Genomic DNA, 12,601 nt, shown 5'->3' with positions numbered 1-12,601 from the left:
GATAGGAAAGGACTTGTGGGGTTGTTCTAAGATTGAATGAGATGGAGCTTCCTCAGGACAGAGCCTGGCAGAACTCAATAAATGTTAACTGTTAGTACTAAGCCCCATTGGAAGGTTCTCTGGCTTGGACACACAGTAGGATGATGGCTGTAGAAGCAGAGAAATGGAACCTTAAGCCAAAAACCTTTGCAAACAAATTGTCTTCCAAGTGGGAGACTTAGGCAAGGCCCCTTTGAAAAGGGGCACAAAGACCAGATGGCCCTTTGAGGCTTCCTCTGCCACTCCTCCCAGACCAACAGGGCTGGCTTTTTCTCTGCTTCCACTACACCTTGGCGAACCTCCATTAGGGACTTTGGAGATACCCCAGGTAACTGGTGGTCAACATCTGCTCCACAGGGAGCCCCTCTAGAGCAAGAATAGCATCTCTTCTCTGGGGGTCTCAGGAGGTGCAGCAGGGCTGGGGCATGTCACGTCACTGGTAAGTGTTTCTGTTAAATATTTTTCAGTGTTTAGCATTCGATAGAGGTAAAGAGAAAGGTCTGCTGTTACAGCCATAAAATTTGCAGAGCCATCCAGTTTAGAGGGAGCTTTGGAAGGATTTTCCAAAAATGCTGCTTGCATTCTCCTCCTTTTTGCTGCAGTTCCTAGGTCATATCTTTAACATTCTGAGTATTTTCTGCCTTTCTTTTTGAGGGTCAAGGACTGATCCCTGTAATCCTTATAGGTTCAGGACATTCTTGAATAACCAAGTTACTCTCCGATTATTACGTGAATAATCTTACACTCACAGAGCTGAAAAACAAGTTGAGACTCCAAAGTTGGGCAAACCAAGCTTGGCAATCTGATGATGGATGGAGGCCTTGCCACCATGCAGAGACCCAGATAAACAAAGTGAGAGCGAGCCAGACAGCAAGCTGTCCATCACCCATGCAGTAGGCATCCTCCAGCGCCTTTCTGGCACAGTGTGAAAAGGTAGTGCCAAACGGGGACACAGCTGACATCCACCTCAGTTTTAACAGATGCAGATCAATGGGCCCTGGCACCTGGTTCATCTCTTATTTGAATTGCTTTTGAAAGCCCATGGTGGAGAAAGCCAGGAAACCCTGCAACACAATGTGCTACTGGCATGGGCCTAATGTACTGCAGCCTCTCCACTGTGGTGAGTCATCAGGGCCCGGGGTGGAGGGAGTGGGAAGGGAAGCCTCTTTATACAAAGTGCAGAGGAATCAGGGCCACCACACCTCAGCTCTTTGTGCCATCTGGGTATTCTTGCTCACTTCTGGCCATGGAACAGAATCAGAGATGTAGCAGAAAGGACTGGAAGAGGAAGAACTGAACATGTACTGGCCCATGGGCAAACATAGCATTAGATACTGATCTCACTGAATTCCCAGAAGAAGCCTGGGTCCTTCTTGCCAGAGCATTTTGTATCTGAACTCCTAGATGATATGGCAATCATCACCTTTTAATCAATCTCAACAAGCCACCAGTTGGTTCTGTCACTGGCTCATGCTGTCTCCAGAAGTAGCCAGCTCTTGCTATGTTGGCTTTCCTCACGCTCAGAATTCTTTCTTCTTCCACAGGACCTTTGCACATGCTAATTCATATATCTGGAACTCTGCTTGACTCCCTTCCTTCAGCTTTCTACCTAGATAACTTGGTATCTGGGTCCCAGTTAAGTTTCCCTCCATCTGGCAGCATAGGTAAAGTATCTTTTAAGTTGTGTTCTTCTCTTTAGCCTTCTTACCTCAGTTTGCAATTGCATCTATATTAGAGGTAAGTAAGTAGTTGGTCTAGGAGTATTTTATCTCTATCCTTAGCATAGTTCTAGAGCCAGACTACAGGGATTTAAATCCTATCACCAACCCTTATCAGCTGTTTAGGTAAATCATTACCCCACACTTGCCCTCCATTTTTACATGCATAAAGTGGCAATCAGAATAGTGTCGACTTCACTGAGTTGCTGGGGGAATTAAGTGAATGAACACATATGAAACCTTCAGCACAATTCCTGGCCCTTACTTGAAGCTCCGTAAATGTCCGCTACTCTTATTACAGAAGATAGAACATAAACACCCTCTGAAGTGCTCATGTTGCTGCTCTTCCTTGCTGTTGCTGCTTGCATTTCTGGTTGCACAGATGGAGTTGAGACTTCCACTTGCTCCTAACTTCTTGGTCTTGACCAACTGGTTTTGCTGTCAGAACAATTCATTTCTGCCTGATGTTTCTCTTCAATCCTCAACTCTCTCTGCAGCCCCAAAGCTAACCTGGAGATCACTAGCCATGGCTCTGGTCTAGGCTGTGGCCACTGCTCCAGAGAAGCAACAGAGATGAGCAGAATTGGGCCCATCCAACTCTGACCTGGGGATAGCACGCCCACAGGATGGAAGTTAGAGTTGGAGAGCTGAGAGGCAGATTAACACTCCCAGGTGCTCCTCCAAATTGGGTCTTGTAATATTTCCGCATGTTTTTCTTTCCCTCCCCTCCCCAATCTAGGTGACATTCTGTAAGTGCTTACTTTAATCTAGACCCATGACTTCAGACTTTTGGTTCTGAAAAAGGGATGGAAGAGAATTATGTTATGGAACATTTATTATTATTATTATTATTATTCCTCTAATATGAGATTAGATTACATTTTTGAGATGATCATATTTGTATTTTAAATTAGTTTTTAATTATAGAAGAAATATAAATGCCCATGATTAAAAGTGTAAATGCATAAGAAAGTTGTAAAACTTACTAAAAGTCTCTCTCCAGTTTACCATCCTTTTCTGGAAGGTACTCGTACTATATTTTGTGTCCTTCTAGAAAAATATTGTTGCAAATACGCAATTTATGCAAACATATGCATTACACATTTTTTTTTACAAAAATGATATAGTATACATAAAGCCCAGTGCAAGGACAATACTTTCAATGAAGTTTTGTCTGTCTCCTTTTGAAAGATGAATAGAGACTGAAGGAGAAAGAAAAGCATTCAAAGTACTATTTGTCAACCTGCACTGATTCTTCTAACATTATTGATCTATGACTCATTCTTCCCAAGGTAATCAAATGCTGTTATTTCAGAAAAGGTCATCATTTTAGAACTGAAGGAAAACTTTGGTTTTAAGTAGAGATTTGATACTGCCTGTTTATAGTAGGCACTTACCAAATGTTAGCTATTGTTACTGACCATGTCATGACCACTCTTAGGATATTCTAGAGGGGAAGGCTGCTCCAGATGTATAGATTATTCTTGTCTTTGTCAGAGTTCCTTATGTACACATAGTAGTCTTGCCTATAACTCTAGATACACAGCGATGGGTTTCTACTTGTTTCCTTTTGAGTCTTTCATCTCTTTCAAGCCTAGTGCCTGGAATAAAACAAGTCAATTTTGCCATTCTTGATCCCCTTGTAATCACACAGCTTCCGCTCTTAAAATAAACAGGCAAAAAAAAAAAAAATCCAGATATCTCTGGATTGATTCATCATTTTGTGAATGTGATTTGGGACCATGCTAAGAATGTTACATATTTATAAAATTCAGTTTAATCAAAATGCAAAATATATATATATATACATATATATATACACACACAGGCAGCCGATAATCAGGAAGCCAGGCATGGGAGGCAGGAAATGGAGAACCCAACATGTGTATATATATATATATATATATATATATATAGAGAGAGAGAGAGAGAGAGAGAGAGAGAGAAGAAGAGAGGAGAGGGGAGGAGAGGAGGGGAGAGGAGAGAAGAGAATAACCAGGATGAAAGAAGTTCCAGAAGATAGTTCTGCATTGGATCAAGAAAGAAAGCAGAGAAGACAGTGTGAGCGGACATCTCCAAAGAAAAAGTTTAACTAATAGGTTATCTGATGTGTTTAACCACATTGAGGGGGACTTTTGTAAATAAATCTGGCTGTAAATTAATGATATATACATAAAAAACTAAAGATATCAAAATAGCACAATCATTAACTCCAGGAAAAACAAAAAGTTCTGTAGGAAAGAAAATTAAGTAAACAACACTTGTATAATCATAAACATGTAAACATAAGAGTGTAATTTAACAAAACTTGGGATATAAATTCACATGGAATACAGTAGAAAGGGAAAATCAGAGATCAGAGATGTATAATAAAGCTTATCTTCCACAGTATGACAAACTTATCTTCCAAAGCATAAAATTGAAAAAAGCAAGAAATATATGTAAAAGCATATTACTAAGCATGAAAGTTCCTCAAAAAATTAAAAATGGAATTACCATATGATCCAGTAATTCCACTTTTAGGTATTTATAAAAAAAAATTGGAAACAGAATTTTGAAGAGCTATTTCTACACTCATGTTCATTGAAGCATTACCCACAATAGCCAAGAGAGGGAAACAACCCAAAGTCAATGAATGAATGAATGCATAAAGAAAATGCAGTCTATATATACAGGGGATATTATGCGGCTTTAAAAAAAAATTCTGTTGTGTTACAACATGGATGAATCTTCGGATATTATGATAAGTGAAATAAGCCAGCCACAAAAAGATGAATACTGAATGATTCCACTTATTTGACATATGTAAAGTAGTCAAATGCATAGAAACAGAGAGTAGACTTGTGGTTACAGGGAACTGGGGAGGTGGAGCCAACAGAGAGTTGTTCAGTGGATATAGTGTCAGTTTTGCAAGATGAAAAAGTTCTAGAGATCTCTTGCCTGGCAGCATACAGTTAACACTATTGAACTATATACTTAGAAATAGCTAAGAGGGTAAATTTTGTGTTATGTGTTTTTTTAAACACAATTTGAAAAATTATCAAACTGTAAGTTAAAATATGTTCAATTCCTTCTAAGTAAGTGATATCTTAAAAAGTAGGAAAACACCAGAAGAAACAGCATTTTGAAGAAGTCATCTTTGGAGAAAGGGAAGAGTGAGATCAATGCTATCTTTAAATGTAAAATTATGTCCTTGCATTGACCAGAAAAAATAAAGACTAAAAATTTAAAAATCATTCAAGGACACGAGAAAACCTTAAGGTTTCAATGGAAAAATGTGCCAAGGTTACAGTTCAAGAAAGAAATACAAAGAGCTAATAAAAATAAGAAATAAGTGCTCAAACTTAGTAGTCACCAAAGAAATTGAGTGACACTATTTTTCCTAATGAGGTAGCAAATGGTAATCAAAACCAGAAACGTTCAGTGATGGCATGGATTGAATGAAGCACATAGTCCCATACATGGTTGGTACAAATTTCCCATGGGACAACTGGGGAATGTGTGTTAGGATTCTTAAAGATACGCATAACCTTTTCCCAATAGATCCATTTTAGGGATTCATCTTAAATAAACATAAAATTAAAATCTTAAAAATTTAAAAGTATGTACAAAAGGATTCATAACTGCACTATTATTAACAATGTTTTATTATGAAAAGTTTCAAATATTCATAAAAGTAAAATCCAATGAATGACAAGTATGACTCCCATATACCCAGATTCAACTACTACTGATAACATTTTTCTGTGTCTGAAAGCGAGTTGCCAACATCATGATGCATCTTCCCCTATCTTTTATGCCAGTGTTATTCATAATAGCAAAGTTTTAGAAAGAACTGAGTGTACAGCAGCAAAGGAGGTTATTTAGATTAAAGGGTAAGTATCAATACATTAAAATGACATTCATGTTACATTTTTAGTTACCTTGAAAATGCTTATAGGATTTTGTTAAATAATAAAGCAAAAGTCAAACTGTACAATCTTAGCTATAAAATACCAGTCATTACCAAGATTATGTCTTGGTTTGGGGATTATAGGTAATTTTTAGCAGAAACAACAGAAATTCCCACTAAAATTTTAAAGTCTTCCAGAGAAGTGAATTTTTCATCAACAGATGTTATTGAGTGGTTCTTTCCTACAATATCCAATGCCATCTTCACCCCCATTACTACTAATACTATTTCATATATTAAAACACCCATCTGCAGAAGCTGAAGCATGATGAGCTCTGGTTTTTTGTTGACTGGTTGCTTCAGAGAGAAGTGTGTGGACTGCACACCATTTACTTAGAAATGAAGAGTGAATGCCTACTTGGGTCAGCCCGAATTGTGTTTGTAACTATTTGTTCAACTTCTTATGGCCCTGGAAATAGTTTGAAATTCCAACTAGATGTCTCTCACGTCTGATCTGATTGCTCCCTCTGCTTGTTCCTGTCTAATACCCAGGAATTTTAACATACAATTCACCAACACTCCTGTAGGAGGCTTTGCCCAAATGCCTAGTACTTAAAAGCTGTATTTACTTGTCAAAAAAAAAAAAAAAAAAGACTCTTCACTTGGACTAATGTCCAATAGGTATCTAAAAGCAGAACAAAGCTTGACTTTCATTTTATATCTTTCTCCTTTTTTTACTTTAAAACTTTGGGCCCATCTCTGCCCATCTCTGCATATAGTTATGTTAATCATTTAGGGAGTGTCCGTCTACAAACTGGCAAAACTAAGTTGATTAGCCTTAAATTTACATAACTTATCTCATCTCCTTGAAGACTGAGGACACCAAGAGAAGAGATTTATAGGGACAATCAACTACCCATGAGTGCCCAGAAGTCTCCTGTCATTGCTCTAAAGCTACATTCACCTTGGATTCCAGCAGAATCTCCATAAAACTGAGACTACCCCAAGCAAAATAATCATTTTATGGAGATTGGATTTGAGAGAGGAAACCACTCTGTGGAATTGGGTAACTATGGGTTAACTGAGTTATTGGGCAACTATGGGTTAACTAGATAACTATACTCTTTGTGGAATGTACCTGAGTAACCATGACAGGTTCTGTAATCTGTCACCAAAGGGGCATAAAGGACTCAGAAAGTCCTGCCAGAACTCTTTGCTCTTCCCCCCTACCCACTGGTCTGCTGTGTATGAATTCTGCTTGTTATATTTCCAGGCAAATGCCAATGGAACTAAGCCTCACAGATGTAAAAAGAGGTATATAAAGAAGTGCAAACATCTATTTGAGGGCTCTCAAGACTGACAGGAGTCACTCACTGAGTCGCTGGCATTATTAAAGCCACTCTTGGCTCCTAACTCTGTGTTTGAGTGCTCTGTCTGGGATTCCTCTGCTTTTTCCTGCTGCAGATTAAATGATAAAGATTTCCCCTGGAGCCATCCTACAAAACCAGAACTGAGATAATGATCATCTAGACTTTAGCCCACCCCAACTCCTCAAGAGCTGATCCCATTCCTTTGTTAATGGACCAGTCTGATCATCTCTATCAGAGCTGTGCCCCCTTCATGATTCAAGCTGAAGTCCCTTCCTGTTTTCTCTTATTTCCTAATTTTGCCTAATAAGTCTATAAATCTGTTTATGCCTCTTACTGACAAGTCCTGAAATTCTTTTCTGTGACAATGGCAAGAACTGACAGGGGGAAAATTGAGGTGTCCATCTCCTCTTTGGACTCTATTTAATGACAAGTGGACTATGCTGCTTAGAAAATCAGTCCTTTTTCCCGGAAACTCTAAAACAACTCTAGAATATCTTCTTGGCCTTTTGAGTTTCTTAGATTTACTGACAGAAAAGCCTAAAAGAAATGCGTCGATTCTCATCCAGCCACCAAATGTGAGCTCAGAATCTCTGTCCTGCCTCTAGTCACAACCCTCACTAGAGGTGACTTTATCTCTTTCAGAGGGAGCACAGGTGTGAATGACACAGGTCTTTTTATACTAACAGTGAGCTGAATCCACTCTGGATTTCTTCCTCTCTGGATTTGTTTCCTCATTGTAAAATAAAACATAAAGTTTGGTTGATGACTTCTCAGGTCCCTTTCCAGTGAGAGAGGGAGGCAGCATCCCTGTCCTAGGTCCAGATGGGGGTAATGATGATCCCTAGAAGTTATGAGCACACCCTAGGTACCATCTCCTATTGCTTTTGGGTGTCTCTGGGCATCTAGTGGCCATAGGCTTATCTCATTTTGTAGATCCACTGCAAGTTCCCAGTTGCAGGAATGGCGCCCTATTGTTGGAGTGTTTGCTACAGCCCTGGATACAAAGTTCTACACACATAGTTGCTTAATGACTAAGGCTCAGGCACAGGCTGCTCTGCCAGCTGTCAGCTCTCGCTCTTCAGCCTTGACTCCAGGGCCTATCTAACTTGCAAGGCCACTCAGTCACTAGGAATGAGGTTGCTTCACTTGAGCAGCCAGCCAGTTTAGGGAATGGTGCTTTAGGATCTTTTTCAAAAATAGTAAATGGTCATCACATTCAAATCTCCGCACATCCTCTGTGTCTCAGCCGCCTTCACGGTGCCTTCACAAATGAGCAGATGCGAAATCAGGCAGAAAGATAGGACATCATTTAGAAGAGAGATTTATGCAAAGGTCTCTCATAATTAATCTATTTTGAAGCTTTGAGGCTGCTGCAGAGTTTGAGAGCATGTCGGGTTGGAATGAGCATTTCCTCTGACAAAATAGGAGAAATAATTACCCTGTCACTTCTCAGACGGCAGTACTATGGAAACCAAACCAGTGACCTGCTTCTGAGAGCCTGTGACTAATGTGAACTGAATTAGAAAAAGCATAATTTGCAAAAGAAGAAAAAAGGACAACAATAAAATAAAATTTATAAGTGTTTTCATAAGACTTTTCTCAATGTGTGCTTAATATAATTTTTCTTTGCTGAAATCCGGGGCATAGAGATTTAGGATCCCAACTATTTAGAATGAATTACGTATCTTATACTTTGAATGCTACTGATTTGTGACCAAAGAGAGCTGAACAAAAGTAAAACTTGTACTGTAATGAAAAGCAAAACAAAAACCATAGCACAGTGCCTTTTGTTTCAACCTGCTAGGCTGACCATTCAAGCACACATTGGCCCTTAATGCCTGGGTGTGGCTGTCTTGAAGGTGGTCAGCCCTACACTGTGGGATAAAGTTATGCTCCTAATCGGTGTCCTCCAACTGACTTCCACAGTCTGATTGCCTTTGACCTCTCCAGTAATTTAAACTCAGATGATGTTTTGTTATGGAAAGTTCTGTTCTTGGAAATATGGCCAAGCTTCTGATATAGGAAAATTTTACTTCTATTGCTTAATAACTCCCAACACACATCATAAAACTTTCATGATCTGGGTACTTTAGTTTACCTCACCAAAAATTAATTAATTAAAAACAACAAGGAAGTTTATTTTCCACAGAAAGTTGAGAGGGAGAGAAGGCAGAAGTGCTGTCGCTCCTGGGGGGCAGCAGAAAAGTTTGGACTCCTCTTATTACTTGTTGGGAAACCAAACCTCTCACTCCCTTTCTTCCTCACTTCTTTGATGCTGCTGATCTGGATGCTCAGATATGTGACCCACTGACTTTGGGTCATGTTCACCAGGACACAAGATTGCTAGGAGTTAGTGGTTCTCTTTTCTTTTGTATGTTGCTGATATAACACATAGCTGATTCAGGCCAGCTGATTCAGGGCAAACTTACTGCTGTGGTTTGAATGTTTCCAACAAAATTTGAGTTGAAATTTAATCCCTATTGTGAAGGATGAAGAGTTGGGTTATTGGTGGGACCTTTAAGAGGTGATAGTAAGACAGGAGATTAGGGCATGGCAAAGCTGGCTGAGGAAGTAGGCATGACCTATTAATTAAAAGAGCCTGGAACACTTGTAGAACAGGTCCCAAAGCCCTGCACATGGACTTCTCATGAGAACTCAAGCAGGTTTTCAATAGGATGGCCTAGACCTGACGTCAGCCTGAGGCTTGGAATCCCAGCACCACCTCTCAGTACCCATAAGTAGAAGTTCTTGTGGGTTACCTCTAGATTTGGACTGCATAAGAGGACACAGACCTCATGAAGAGCTTGCTAGCATTACTTTCTTCATGGTAGCCTGCCCTGTGTCCTCCAAGGAGTACCTTTATCTTGCTTTTCCCTCTTTAACTCGGCCCAAGTTCATTCTCCAGAGCCAGTTTCTCCCTCACTCTTCACTTACTTTTTCATATAATCTGTCGCCATTCTTTTGCTTGTTTTGTTCAATTCTTTGTTTGAGATGAGAAGAACCTGGAATCCAACTCCAAAAGGAGATGCAAGCACCACAAACCCCTGTAATGTTTATTTGGCGAGCCACTTTTTGAAGACTATCTGGTAACAATAGAGTCAGGTGGCCTTTGCCCTAGTGAATGGATTAATCCATACGTGGATCGATGGATTAATGATTGCCTTAAGAGTAGCTCTATTATAAAAGCCAGTTTGGCTCTGTCTCCTGTGTGCCCCTATCTTGTCATGTGATGTCCTCTGTCACCTCTAGACTCCAGAAAGTCCCCATCAACAAGAAAATGCTCAGCAGATGCAGCCCCTTTACAGTGGAACTCTCAGCCTCCAGAACCATGAGCTGTCTAAAGCTTTTTTCTGTATCAGTTACCCAGTCTGTGGTGTTCAGTAACAGAAAATGCCCTAAGATACCACCCATACATTTCCCTTCTGAGTGTTAAAGGATGTGAAGTCTTGTCCAGTGTTACGCTTTATAACCAGATGCCCCCCAAGAGCCTCATGCACTCATAAGAGAGACTTTGGAAGGTGATTGAATTATAGGTGTTCTACAGCTAAATGTGCGTTTAGGATGTGAGGCCTGGTCAGGAGAGGCAGGCCACCTGGTAGGGGCCATCTCCCTTCCTGGCTCCCTTCTCTCTTCCCTTCCTGGCCACCATGACACAAGCAGCTTTTCCTGTGCTATATCCCTCTGCCATGCTGTCCTGTCTTGGAGCCAGGCTACTATGGACTAAAAACATGAGCCAAAATAAACCTCTCTTCCTTTAATTTGTGAGTATTGAGTAGTATTGTGTTCCAGAGACAAGAGAGTGACTAAGATTTCCAGTTTAGGAGAGACTGTAGCAATCTCACTCTTTCTTTCATGTAGGAGCCACATAGGAACATTTTTATCCTTTGCTGCCAACCAGAGGGTGATGGAAACCTGAGATTTTGACTTGGAGATATCAGGTGACTGAGGACCTTCCTTTATACTCAGGCTCAGCCACTCCATCTAGTCCTTTCTACTTCATTTTGCACAGAATAATAATTCTCCAAAGCCAGTGAGAGTCAAGCACCAGAAGGCCTTGGTTAAAGCCCAGACCACTGGGCTCCAACCAAGGTGCATGATTCAGTGGATCAGGGTAGAACCTAAGGATCTGCAGTTCCTGGGTCATGCTCTTGCTGCTAGTCCAGGGAGGGGCTGAACTTGGAGAAGCATTGGCATAGAATTTCAGACACTGTCCTAATTATGACACAGCCATACTTTCATGTCTTATAGAAACTGTACATTCCCGAGTCACTGGCTAAATATCTTTAAGGCTTTACTCTTACTCTTGAAAAGAGTAATAACATTGTTAAATCATTCCAGAAATAGATAATGGGTTTTTTAAAGTAATAATAAGAATTCAAAGTTTTTAATCTGCAGAAGAGGCCAAAAAATCTCAAGGAGGAAGTTGGCTGTCCTCCACAGAAGGTTAACAAGGCTTCAGGGACAGTGAGAGAGGGCTCCACAGACAGGAAGAAGGGTTTCCAAGCTGCAAGGGCAATTAAACAAGCATACTAAGAGGGGTTGTGGAAATCCTATCCCCAGAGGCCTTAAGGTAGCATCAATGACCATCTCACTTGGTCGGCTTGAATCTGGAAGGAAATGCAGGTATTCAAAAGAGTAATGATTAATTTGACCCTCACTGTCTTCCAGAAGCTATGTTAAATGATCTGTGATTGTCCCTTGGAATCTGTAGAGGATGGGTTTCAGGACTCCAGTGGATACAACACCCTCAGATACTCAGGTCTCTTTTATAAAAGGGTGTAGTATTTGCATATAACCTGTACATATATATCCTCCCATATACTTTATTTTTTTCCCATTAAGTTTATTGGTACATTTTCAGTATAAAATACAGTTACATTCATCATTGGGATCTTGTACCTTTACATGAGTCTCTTGGTTCTTATTTTTTTCCCCTCCCTTGCCCTCCCTTCACCCCCTCCACCCTTCCCTATTTGCAAAGACCTTGTTTCCATTTTTTATCCTCTTCTCATATTTTTTCCTTTCCCTTTTTTCCCTTCCCCTACCCCTCCCAACTCCCCTGCTCTTTTAGACCTTTTCTTCCTGTTACACAATATCAGTTATACATTTTAAAAATTACAATATTAAGATCTAGGAGACATTACCACAGACTTCACAGAATTTAAAAGGATATAGAAAACATATTACAAAAATCTTTTTTGAAATAGATTTGACAACTTCTAAGAAGTACCTTGGAAGACAAAGTAATGAAACTAACTCTGGAGGAAATATAAAATTTGAATAGCACCTATTAAAGCAAGTATATTCCTAGCTTGAAAACCTACCTATATGACAACAGCAGGCTCATATACATTTTCACTGATAAATTATATCACACAATTAAAGCAGAAAAAAAAAGAACACTTCTCCCCTCATTTTAGGAACTCAACATTGTGCTAAACCTAAAACTGGATAAAGATCATAGAAGAAAAAGTATGAACGTAGATAGAAATTTGTTTAACAAAACAAACTATTGGAAGTCAGATCTGGCAGGATGTAGAAAGTGGTTTTGTTATAGGGATGGCAGTGTTGGTTCAGCATTG

The sequence above is a fragment of the Heterocephalus glaber genome, unplaced genomic scaffold (assembly GCF_053883595.1).
Source record: "Heterocephalus glaber isolate CG9 unplaced genomic scaffold, H.glaber_assembly_v1.0 deba00001555, whole genome shotgun sequence".
Classification (NCBI taxonomy): domain Eukaryota; kingdom Metazoa; phylum Chordata; class Mammalia; order Rodentia; family Bathyergidae; genus Heterocephalus; species Heterocephalus glaber.
The sequence above is the reverse complement of the archived record's forward strand: the minus strand, read 5'-3'. Positions refer to the sequence as shown.